The sequence below is a fragment of the Thunnus maccoyii genome, chromosome 7 (assembly GCF_910596095.1).
Source record: "Thunnus maccoyii chromosome 7, fThuMac1.1, whole genome shotgun sequence".
Lineage (NCBI taxonomy): Eukaryota > Metazoa > Chordata > Actinopteri > Scombriformes > Scombridae > Thunnus > Thunnus maccoyii.
This window is the reverse complement of record NC_056539.1, coordinates 8,544,581-8,556,217: the sequence shown is the minus strand read 5'-3', so window position 1 is coordinate 8,556,217 and position 11,637 is coordinate 8,544,581. Positions and strand designations below refer to the sequence as shown.

General features: G+C 41.0%; 2 protein-coding genes across 3 annotated transcripts in view; one reads left to right on the top strand and one right to left on the bottom strand.

Moving 5' to 3' along the window:
* LOC121900313 (proteoglycan 4-like) overlaps positions 1-11,637 on the bottom strand; it is a 676,357-nt gene that overhangs the window by 531,999 nt on the left and 132,721 nt on the right. The gene's annotated exons all lie outside the window — the stretch shown is intronic.
* The window catches only part of fryl (furry homolog, like), a 70,549-nt gene continuing 59,135 nt past the window's right edge, over positions 224-11,637 (top strand). The window contains exons 1-3 of one of the 2 annotated variants that reach the window (XM_042416505.1): positions 224-447; positions 2,425-2,475; positions 5,449-5,517. The gene's annotated coding sequence lies outside the window, so the exon portion shown is untranslated. The remainder of the gene's footprint in view (positions 448-2,424; positions 2,476-5,448; positions 5,518-11,637) is intronic. The other variant, XM_042416504.1, reaches the window with a different exon arrangement.

Here is an 11,637-nt window from a genome sequence, read left to right as displayed (position 1 = left end):
GTAGCCTACACACAAAAATAGTGGTGTACTCTACAGTCTCTATACCCGGTGTTCAACTGCAGCGTGCGGCCCTGACATACCCGCCTACCTGTGTAAGTTTCGGTGTACGCCGGTGAATAAAAAAAGTGGATTTAAAGACGTCATCCAATCAACAGGTCGATTTTTCGGGATTGCCACGTATTTGGTGAAATAGAAAGCTATATTTTATGTAGGCGTACACCACAACAGCCAATCCTAAGCAAGGAGGGCGGGACAATCAGGCTGCCGTTTGCTCTGACAGTGGAGCTCTCCCCAACACGAAACAGACCGAGAAAAAAAATCACACCACTACGCAAATCCTTCCCATGGAGGAGGGCCAGGACGCTGAAGCTTGTTCGGCAAATGAGAAGAACGTCTGCAAGCTAGCTACCCACTAGCTCAACTAAAGGGAGAGGAGACAAAAAAGTTGTGAGTAACGTCAGTTTAACGAATATTTATGTCGTTGCGGACACGGCGGTTGCTACCTAATGTAAGTTAACGTTGGCTTAGGTCAAGTTCCGTGATTTACTTTCTTGTTGAGGTTAACGTTAGCTTTCCAACTGTGGTATCAAAATTGGCTGCCGTAGCATGCTAAAGAAGGAGTTTGGCTCCTCTGCTACTGTGAGTTAATCGCCTAGCTACCTTGCAAGTTAAACCGTTCAGCTTCCGTTTGTCATCAGTTTTATCGTTGCCAGACAGTTAACATTGCTCTCATCTTAGCATGTTGAACTGTAACTTATAGTTGACAACTGGCCTCTTCCTCAACATTAGCAGTTTGCTCGGTACAGCATCAACACCAGGCTAGTTGCTAACTAAAAGCTACCGTTAACGTTACCTTTAGTAGATGCTATTTGCCAGTCTTAACATGTCCAGTGTTAGTTCTCCTTTTTTGGACATAGTTTTTGTCTTGTTAGTAAAACTATACGCGTCAGACAACAACATAATTAGCAAAATTGTCAAGTATGTTTATCCGCAATGTCAAAATAACCATGCACACACGCAGAACTCAGTAAGCTTAGTGTTTTTGAATGCACTGTATTTATCTGGGACATATAACAGTTGAATAATGCAGCGGTTTTACATTTAAATGTAGAACTTTTTTGTTTGTGAGAGGTCACACTTAATAAAAAAAAATGGTGTGTTTGAAGGGACTAAGCCATAACATGCCCAAGCATGGTAGTTTCTTATGCATTGGCACAACAGTGAGAGAACTGTCAGCCTTGCATCCAACATTCCTTGGAGGACTTCATTCTCCCCGTTCAGAGTGTATCAGTCATACAATGAAGCATTTGTTTTCTGTAGAGACCCAAGCAGTAACACTGGGATACAGACAGAGAGGAATCTGGTCAGTCTGCTGGAGGTGGAGATGGCCAAACTATTTCAGAGGAAGGCTGAGTGACAGAAGAAAAGTCAGTTTGTCTTCACTCATGGGCCCACATGAGGGTGGACCACGCTCAGCAACGACAACTTTGTTTTGCAGATTTGCTGGAAAAAGATAGGTTACACCAGTTCAGCAGATACACCTGTGTATTCATGCGGCACTGTTAGAAAGAAGGTGACACTAATTTCATGTACGTTCATCTTCTGTTTTATTTTGCTGCAGTGTAGTTTCAGTTGGCTACTGCAGTGCTGCTGATGTGAAGCTGATATGTAGTGACACAGTTTAAACATTTTATACAGAAGACTTTGCAATGCTGTGCTAGGCCCGACCTAATAGACCATCAGTCTGTGCAACTGGCTGACCCCTTCCCCCTCATCCCTTCCAGGATAAGCCTCTGATAGCAGTACAGATGTGTAGTTTATTCTCTTGTACACGCACAAACTAGAGGGAATCCCCCTAGATTGAAGAGAGCCATCTATCTGTCATTATCTGGGGCATAATTCCAGTGAATTAGTGTGTTTGGTTAAATCTGGTAAGACATTAATAGCATCGAAGAGTATTGGGATGAAAAACCAAACTCTGTAAAACGCCCCCACAGTGGCCCCTCACTAAGCTGCCCCCTGCAAGGATTAACTGTTAACTCAGCAGTTCAGTTGTGACTACAAAAAATATTATGAAATACAGAAATAACAACTCAATTTCTTAATTTTTTCATGTAATAATGCTATCAATCAAAACTTTGGCTGCTTTGAGGTCTGTTTTGAGAGGATTTGAACAGCAGTGATGAATTACTGAATTACTACACAGTTTTTGGCTGTCCTGTTATCAGCTGTCGGCATACTAGCAGCTTTTTTTACTCCAACTTGTTTTGTTATTTGAAACTGTTTTCCTGTTCTTAACTTATATTTTTGTTCTACTGACTGTCATGTTGTCATCTGCAGAAAGTAAACATAAGGTGTCCTTCTGTTTACATGGGCTTGGAACTGACGACTGCGCAAATATCTTGGCTGGTGAATTTCCTTCAGCACCTGCTTCTCCACCCCTTAACCTCTTGGCAGTTCACCTGGTCACATATGGTTAGCGCCTATAAGAAATCCTCATGGACCTTTTCCAAAACCATGTGATGTTTCTATGTCATATAATACCAGCGTTCATGTATTTTGCTAGATTATGGTAGATGACCTCTTATCTAGACCTAGACTGACCAGTTGGATCCAGGTGTTTGTGTGTGTTTGCATGTGGACATGGCTCAATTATTAACTGGACAATTGAACAAAGAATTTGTTAAGGAATTGCACATAAATGTGGCTTAAAACCTTGTTTAGTTGAATATTGTTCCCATCCAGTTCCTTTGTGTGTTTGCACCTGTCTTCATCAAATTGTGCTGCACTGCATTGAACCCAATACAAACTGTACCTGTAGAGCACTTTAGATTGAACAGCATGTTCCTCTGTACCTTTTAACTCTGCTTGTGGGAAATTCACAGCTACGGTGAAGACTTCCTGTGAAGATAAGAATATTCACGAGTTTATAAATGATTGAAAGATCCGCTGCTTGAAAATGATGACGTTGTTCTCAAACGGTTGAAAACAAAAGTGAAGTAAATTAGGTTGCTTTGTACTGGATAGTAACCTACATAAGTCAGTGGTTGACAAAAAGAGTTTTTAAATAGATTTTGTGTGTTTTCTGCCTTTAGAGGTAATGAATGGTGGTGTTGTATTATTTTGAGAATTAGGAGTCTGTTGCCAATCTCTGTGACCTTCACTTACCTAACCTCTGTCTAAAGGTCTCCTCCTCATCGCAGTGCATTGTAGATTAAAGCACAACATTGCTTCCTTGAGTTCCTGGGTTAGGATTTTTTTTTTCATTTATTGCATTGAGAGACTTGGCATGATGTAGCACACAATAAGAATGAGTCTAGCTAGAAATAACCTATAATTGAGTCCTGCTGAGGAAGATTATCCTTGGCTTTGGGAGAGAGGGTTTGGAGCATAATTGATGTTTGGGTCTGCCTTCGCCAAAGAAACCACCCTGTCTTTGCCCTCAAGACAGCCCTAGCTGGGTCGCAAGTGTTTTTTCCATGTTTAGATCCATCGACTGTACCATTAATATCTCATATTTTCTGGCTATACATGTCATCCAGAGCAAGATAAAGATCAGAGGAATATCTGTTAAAACATGGAAAAAGATTGGCGTTTGTGTACTTCCCTTCCCGGTCGGAAGAAGCTAGTAATGTTTCCGCTCAAGAGGTAGTGATTACAACAGGGCCAGGCCTGTCATTTAGCGTTGGTGGGAGCCAGATATAGGCTTCGTCCAATTTACTGTAGCGAACTGCCTTTTACTGGCTATGCGCTGTACCAAAGTTTTTACAGCACACAGCAGATACATTGCATTAGACATTCTTGAGTTTGTTGTCTAAATGTTTACGGCCGTCGTGCATACTGTGATTCATGTATAAGGGTGAACTTGAAGGAAACTGTACAGAAATGTTGCAGGTTACTGGAAGTTGATATGTGGCAGGGAAGAGAAGAGAACACAACAAAATGAGACGGGACAATCTTGTCTTTGTCAGGGTTATCTCCTATTTCCTGGATGGACGATCAGCCCCCTATTTGCAGCATCCTTGCTGCTAATATTGCAGGGTAATATTAGATGAAGTCAAGTTAACCATTGATTAGATCGTTTCTCCTCCACTGACCTTTAGCTCCTCCCTGTGTGTTGCAGTTACATCAAAATGAACAATGTTTAAACGCCATAAACTTACACAGATCCGGAAATGTGCTGATTTGGTTAAAGAATGAGTGAGCTATGTTAAGATATGAGATATTTCTCAGCACCACCAGAGAAACCCATGTGTTTCAGTTTTTAAATATAGAGCAGGAGCATTGTCTGTTTCTGTGTTTGTTACAGCATTCAGGACGTGCACAGAGTTTGGCTTACTCTTTTTCTGTGGTCACACTTTTTTTTTTTTTTTTTGTTTTTTGGAGTCGTTGAGTTGGAACAGGAAGTCAGATGTATTATTCACAGGTCTGTCAGCGTGAGAAGCAAGTGATTGCATCTGAGAATTCTCTTTTTTTTTCTTGCTGTGTTCGTGGTAGTGGGATATGGTATGTCGCGGTGACATTACTTCTCTGCTGTCACATTTTTTGTTTTGTTTTGACTTGATATCTACACTGACCTGTTCTCACCATCTTTCCACAGTACTGGGGTAGAAGTTCTCACACACCTCAACTTCTCTGTCTGGCTGCTATGTGACTCAGTGGCTTGTTCTTCCTTCCTTTGTTTGACTGCAGTTTGATAATAGTTAAAAGTTAAGCCCTCACGTACTTAGTTTCTTTATTGATGTCAGTGTGCTGTCACTGGATTACGTTTATGCACAGTACCCTTTTTTACTTTCGAAAAAAAATATGAATATGCTTCATTATGCAATGAGAGACTAGAGACTGTAACAGTGATTGTATGACTGAATATGAGATTACCTGACTATAAAAGGAGCCATTTTCAGCCACTATAATGATAAACTGGCAGGAAAGTACAGTTTTGGAGGCTCAGATCGCTTATGTAACTGCCTCTTGGATGTAGTGGGTAATCTTCAGATTATTACTCTGCTCAGGAGGAGGTTTTAATCCTGTCCCAGTACAGAGCAAACCACGCTGAAGCCAACAGTAGGTCGACCTATCACTTTGCTGTGACCGTGACCGCACAAGCAGCACTCCACCTTTACAGCCCTCATGGCTACACAGGATGGCGTTCTGTGTCATAGCCAACTTTCACTGAACAAAACATACAAATATTATATTTGTTGAATGTTTGAGTGACTGAAATAAAGCATAGAGGCTACCATTCAAAAGTGTTATTTCCCTTTTTCAATAAGAAAATTCCAAGATATAAATATTTAGTGATATTTAGTTTTCCGACAAGTCAAAGGTTAATTGGATCTGCCTTAACGTTGAGCTTAAAGGAGGACATTTTGTAGCAGTGATAAACTACAGAATTGGTTTGCGTCCAGTGTGTTTCTAAGAAGTGGTTTATGTGTTTTTCTGTTTCAGATTCTTGTGCAGTGAGATTGCGGACTCCCCTTTTCTCTCAGCTGTCAGCCCCTGCTCTATGGCCTTAAGGTACGTGACACGGGTTAAGTGGGTTGTGTGGTGTGGTTTAGCTTTTACAGGAACTGCAGGCTAAGTAGTGTGGGAATGAGCAGGGTGTTGGATTAATCTCTTTGTTTTGCTGAATTCTGAAAGAAGCAAAGAAGAGTTTAGAGTATTTTTAGCTGCCATTTGTTTCTCCTTCTGCTTAGAGAAACTTTAAGGACGACGTCACCTTTTTTTCAAATTGATTCCTATGGTTTTAATGTAGGTAGAATTATATATGAATGACATGAAACTTTCTTCTGTCTTCCCTGTAATAAAATATCCCTCTACATACTGCTGCTAAAGTCCGCTGGGTGACACAAAATGCGTCATCTGGTTGGACTTTGGAGATCTTAGAGTACAAACTATGTTTCCTCATTTTCTGTAGTGGTGCATTCAAGGACAGTAAAATCTCCCAAAGCACTCTGTCTAAAGCAGACACTTAAATATCGTACGACTAAATACTTTAAAATATCAGCATATTTGGAAGAAAACCAGTTTCATGATAGAAGGCTGAATATTGTGCTGTGGAATCGGACACAACAGACTGTGGAGGAGAAAGCAACCACCGGAGCTACAGTGCAGTGGCAGCTGAAAGAGAGGTGCTTCAGCCGGGGTAGCTTTGCAGCAAAGACCGGTGCCTGCCTGCTGATGATCGTCAGAGAGAATGGAGACAGAACTGAAAACTCTGCGCTGCAACAAACTATGTAGTGCTTTAGTAAACCTGACTTTGTTCTCTGACAGAACAACTCTGAATTCAGAACAGCACATCAACGACTGTGTGCTACCTGGAACTTTTTCGGCTGTATTCAGCGTGAGCACTAAGGTCCTGGTTCCTTATCGTCCAAAATGATCCTTGCACACTGATACGTTATATCCAGACTCAATGAGGAAAAACGTTTTGTAAATGAAAGTAAGCCTCAGTTAAGAGATAAAATGTTACTCACTAACTTTGTCTCTGCTAACCGGCTGTTCTGCTGGGAAACCCACCACCTGTAAACACACCATCAGTAGAGGATTGGGCGGGGCTGGGCACAATGCATTCTGGTTTTTGTAGGATTCCCCCTAAGAGCGATATTGGGAATCTACAGCCTTTTTCTTTAGTTGTAGGGCACCAAGTTCAGAAATAAATGCACATCTCTACTACATAGGTGACCTAGTTTAAGAAATCATCATATTCACAGTTGTGAAGTTTCCTTTTAATTTGTATTCTGTCAAGAAAAGTTGTTCATGCTGCAGTCAAAAGTTGGAGAATTCTACTTTGTCTGCAGTTATAAAGCATCTCCATACAGGCAAAAAGTTTCCGTCTACAGGCACGACTTAACTTGTGTGTATATGATATTTTTAGAATATCAAAATGGTGAAGCAGAGGCTGCTGGTTTGGCCTATATCCTTGTCACAGCAAATCAACAACTGTCATGTGAAAGTGGTAAACATTATGACTATTATTTTCAGTTTTCATGAAAAAAATCCCAAAGTGAATAAGAGAACAAGTATTCATTGTGAAAATGGGATGATATAATTAACATCTGATGAACAAACATTCTGTATTTAACTTCCCTCTTAGCACACAGAGCAAAACTTTTGTCAAAGGGAAGTATTTAGTGTGTCAGATCAAAAAGCATGCGTGCCACAAAAAACAAGAAGAAGATTGCCTCATGTTTATGAATATCATGCTATCACAGACTGGTTTTGGGTGTGCACGCAATTACATACTGCATGGACAAGTGACATGTTGGGCCACTTCTGCTGAATTGGGCCCTTACTGCTATTCACATGAATTCAAAAATTCCAACACACATAGATGTGTTAAGCACTTCTGCTTAGCTGTGACTTTGCTTTTACCGCAGCAAAGTCCAGCATCATCAAGCAATGTACTGTGTTGGATGCTTCAGTGTGTATTAACCCTCAGGTGGAATATCTTGTGGCATTTAGCATTGTTCTAATTATAGAGTTAACCTGTTCTCATGTTTAGACTGAGCAATCAGTTTAAATGATAATTAATCAGAAAATAACCTATTGACTATTCTGCCATGAAAATAACCTTTAGCTGCAGTTGTAGTGCTGGTCAACATCCTTAAAACAGTAACGGTAAAAAGGCTGTGGTCATGCTGCTTGAGCAAGGTTCGGTAAATGTTGTAAAGTTCAGCTGTACTGGTGTCTTCCTCTAAATAATGTTTTAAAATACTGTTTCTGCGTATTGGTGTGGCCTCTGGGAGATGAGCGTCATCTCAGGATGGTAATTGGTCAGGACAAAAAAGAGGATGATTTTGATGCAGGGTCTGGTCAGGTCACATTCTCACATTCTTCAGCAGTGACAACCAAGTTCTCTGTGGGTTGCCTCACAACTGTCATTCAGGACTGTGAAGAACCAGCTTGACCTCTTTGTCTGAGTGTCTGAATGTTAAACATTGCAATTCTTGTTCCAGTTTGCAAATGCAAGACTACGTGCTTAACTTGTTGAAACCAGATCTGAAAAGTCAAGTAGACGGACAAAGTAACAACATGCAGTTCTCACACTGAGCCTGTGGGAAGGACACGGTATGTTGTAGGCCAGAACAGAAAGGAAAAGTGTGTCCTCACACAGCAGAGCTCTGAATGAACCGCAACTGAACATTTACCGTAGTTGTCAGAGAGTGTGACTTTGTTCCTCGACAGCCTCTTTGATATGTATGTGTAAACCTTATCAAAGTAAAAGTAAAGTTGCACTAGGTGAATCGCATAGACCCGTGCAAATATCGCTGCAAAATTTCAGGTTGCACTAACTCTGCACAGGAAGGCAGGAATGCAGCCTTGATAGTGTGGTGGCTGTTTGCACCAATAGGTGGCAGTGCAATCGTTGTTTTAAGTTCAGCTTACCTGACATGGACCTCAAACTGTTTACTGACATCCAGCGGGGGAGTAGTAGGTCAGATAAGTGCATACTCAGAGTGAGCAACATGACTGTAGTAGGGTTAGTTCTGACGGTGTAATGTCCAGCCCCCCAGCTGACAGCAGAACGGACTCTGACTTCTGGGTCCCAGCCCACCAGTTTTCCTGTTTTCTCCTGCTTAGAAGCAGAACAAGGCTGAGGCGGGTGGGACCCAGTATGGCATAGGAACGCTGCACATTGTTCCCAGAGCTTCCTCTTTCACATTCCTGGGCTGATTGGGATCTGGGCCTCCTGTACAGGGGTATTGTTCTAACTCAACAGCACCACAGACCTGGCCCCAGCAAACCACAGCTGCCTTCACTGACCATTGTGGTGCTCAGGCCGAGTGATGGCTATCTTTGCCTCATCAGTCATCTCTCTCTCTCTCTTTTTCTGACTCATTAAGTGATTCTTACCAGGATCTGCTGCCTCAGCCTCTCTGCATCTTTGTTGAGGCCTCAGAACCTCGCACTATCCCAACAAATATCTGTCCTTTTTAACTTAAAGCACATTTCCTCTTTTTTTCTGGTGCTTGATTATTAGTTTTATGCATCTTTGGCATTGTAATAAAAGTCTAGAAAACTGAGTTCTGGGTTGTCTTGTTGACACTAGAACAGACCAGTTGGGCAAGTAACTTGATGATCTTGGTGTACATAATGATAATGGACAACACGTCCACTTACAGAAGTGTTGTGGAATTGTCTTGATATTCAAAATGCTAAATCTGACACTGAACTTCAAATCAGTTCCCGTCCTGTATGCATCTACAGTCTTCACCAGAACTCTACAAAAAAGCACCCTGTGCTTTTATAAGTGGGTATAAACTATTTAATGTTACTTTATCTGTGGATTGTAAAAGTTTAAAATTGATTAACCAATAAATGAATATTATGTGAATGAATATATGAGGAGAAAAGTAAGTGCATTCCATTAATCATAATTTTAACAGCTTTGGACAAACAGCGTGTTTTCAGAGTCCAGCTTTCTGCAAAAGCGTTGGTGAGCCAGAGTCCAGCTCCAGTCAGCGTTCATGTGGTATGCCATCAAATCTTGCTGAGTGTTTTCTTTTTCCCCAGCAATTTGGGGCTTGTCAGTAGGTTTTTAACTATTTGTTTGCGCTGCTTGGTGTGCTTTCTGCCAGCTGGCCTCTAGAGGGCAGAGTTTTTCGCACAACTGCTGCTGCACTGCATTCTTCCACTTTGTGCTTACTCTGCAGACTAGATTTGTTGCTGGATGAATGTAATCAAAAGGCATAGTTGAAATAAACAGATGACTGTACTGTGCAAAGGTATTTTTATAGTATTTTCAGAAATCACACAGGGAAAGAGAGAAAGTGATGAATATTTCTCCCCCCTTTGCTTTCCCTCTCAGCCTCTTGACATGGTTTGTATACTGAAACAGTTACATCATCTCACTGACATTTTCACACGCTGCAGTAGTGGGTGTATGCACAAAAAGTTTCTGACCACACACACTGGTCTTGCACACAATGCAATGTCGCCTTTGAAACTTTCCCCAGAGAAATCATTTTCTGTGAAGAAGATGGTTACTTGGTCACGAGGACATGCAACCCAAATAAACTGAGAATAGTTCTTCAAGCTCTTATTAAATTGTACTTTGAATAGAGTTCATGCTTACTTAAAGCATCATGTTATCCACTTCAAATGGCTTATCATATAACTGTTATAGCACAAACTGGAATGGCTTTAGATATCTGCTTTTGGAAGAACATCTAACATCAAAATGTTAGCACTAGCATACTAATAGACGGTGTGTTGACTTCATTTTTTTTCATTGTTTCATGAGTTGTATCTTTTGGGAAGTGGGTATTGTATCCCTCCCGCAGCTCCATACATTGCATGAACAATTTGCCATTGTTTACGGCAAAGTGCTAAAGCTTCTTCTAAATGTTGTTTAACTTTCATTTGATAAATCTGACACCTTGTAGTACCAGTACTTGACACTGGGACCATGACCTGACTTGTTCATTTTACAGTTTTTGTGTTAAAACAGTGCTTCATTTTATAAAACCTAAACCAGTATTATGTAACTTTTTGCCTCAATTGGTCAACAGATTCCAAAATAAACCAATGGAAACACAGTCATGAACCTATTGGCTTCTCATGTTGTAATGGATAACTAAAATAATTGCCACAGAGCAATACTGGTATTCAAAGAAGTTGTTTCTTTTTCAACTTTTTTGACCAATGTCTCGCTTATGTTGTCTCTCCATTGTTTTGCACAGCACAGGTAGCATGCACCCAGCCTTTTGTGCTGGAAAGGACTGTTGTATGTGACAAGGTTTCATTTTCAACCCTGAGACTCAACCATAAGCTTTATTTACAGCCACAGAATCAAAAAATTAGAGCGGATGTTAAAAGCTGCAAAGCTGAGTTTAATTTTCCATCGGGCTCTGTAGTACTACCAGCCCTTTTACATTACACTGAGTCACTCAATTCAGTATTAATATCAAAATATTGCTTAATAGAGTCTTAATTGGAGGAAAACAAAAGTATTGTGTTGTTTTGCCTAGTTGTGTTATTGTGGTGCAGAGGCAATGATGAATCAGCAGAAAGTGCTTATTTTAAAAGTGTTTTAACAGTTTGCTGCACACTGGTGCTACAGTCATCTGTAATTTTTGTGCAGTGTTACAGCTTTGTATTGCTACTGAGGACTGGCTATGTTTGTGCTTGGATGGGCTATTAATTTTTGCACTCAGTCCCAGAGAACAGCAAATTGATGATTTCAGTGAGCTTTTATGGGAGTCAGCACAGCATAGTCCCTCTTACCCCACATCTATGGATATTTGGAAGAGTTTGAGTTTGCTGCAGGTACAAGCTGTGCAGCCAAGCAGAGCACAGCAGTCTGTCATCACCCCGTTTCACAGACCCCATCACTTTGCTCATTCTGCTTCTCTTCATAATACCTCAGCAGAAGTCAAAGCAAGGGGAGAAGTACTGTTATTTGAGGGAGTTAGCAAGACAGCAAACAAGCGTTCATGTGTGTATGAATGCTAACAAGTGACACCAACTATGATAAGGGCTATCAGTAAATGCAGGCGAGCAAGTGTAGCCAGCTCCATGAAGCCTTCCTACTTCTCACAGTGTCTGTCAATCTTCTTCCTCCTCTCTCGGTCTCTTTCGCTGGTAAGCAACGCAGGCTAGCAGGGTGTGGCTGGTGTCGTCTCTGTTGTGATT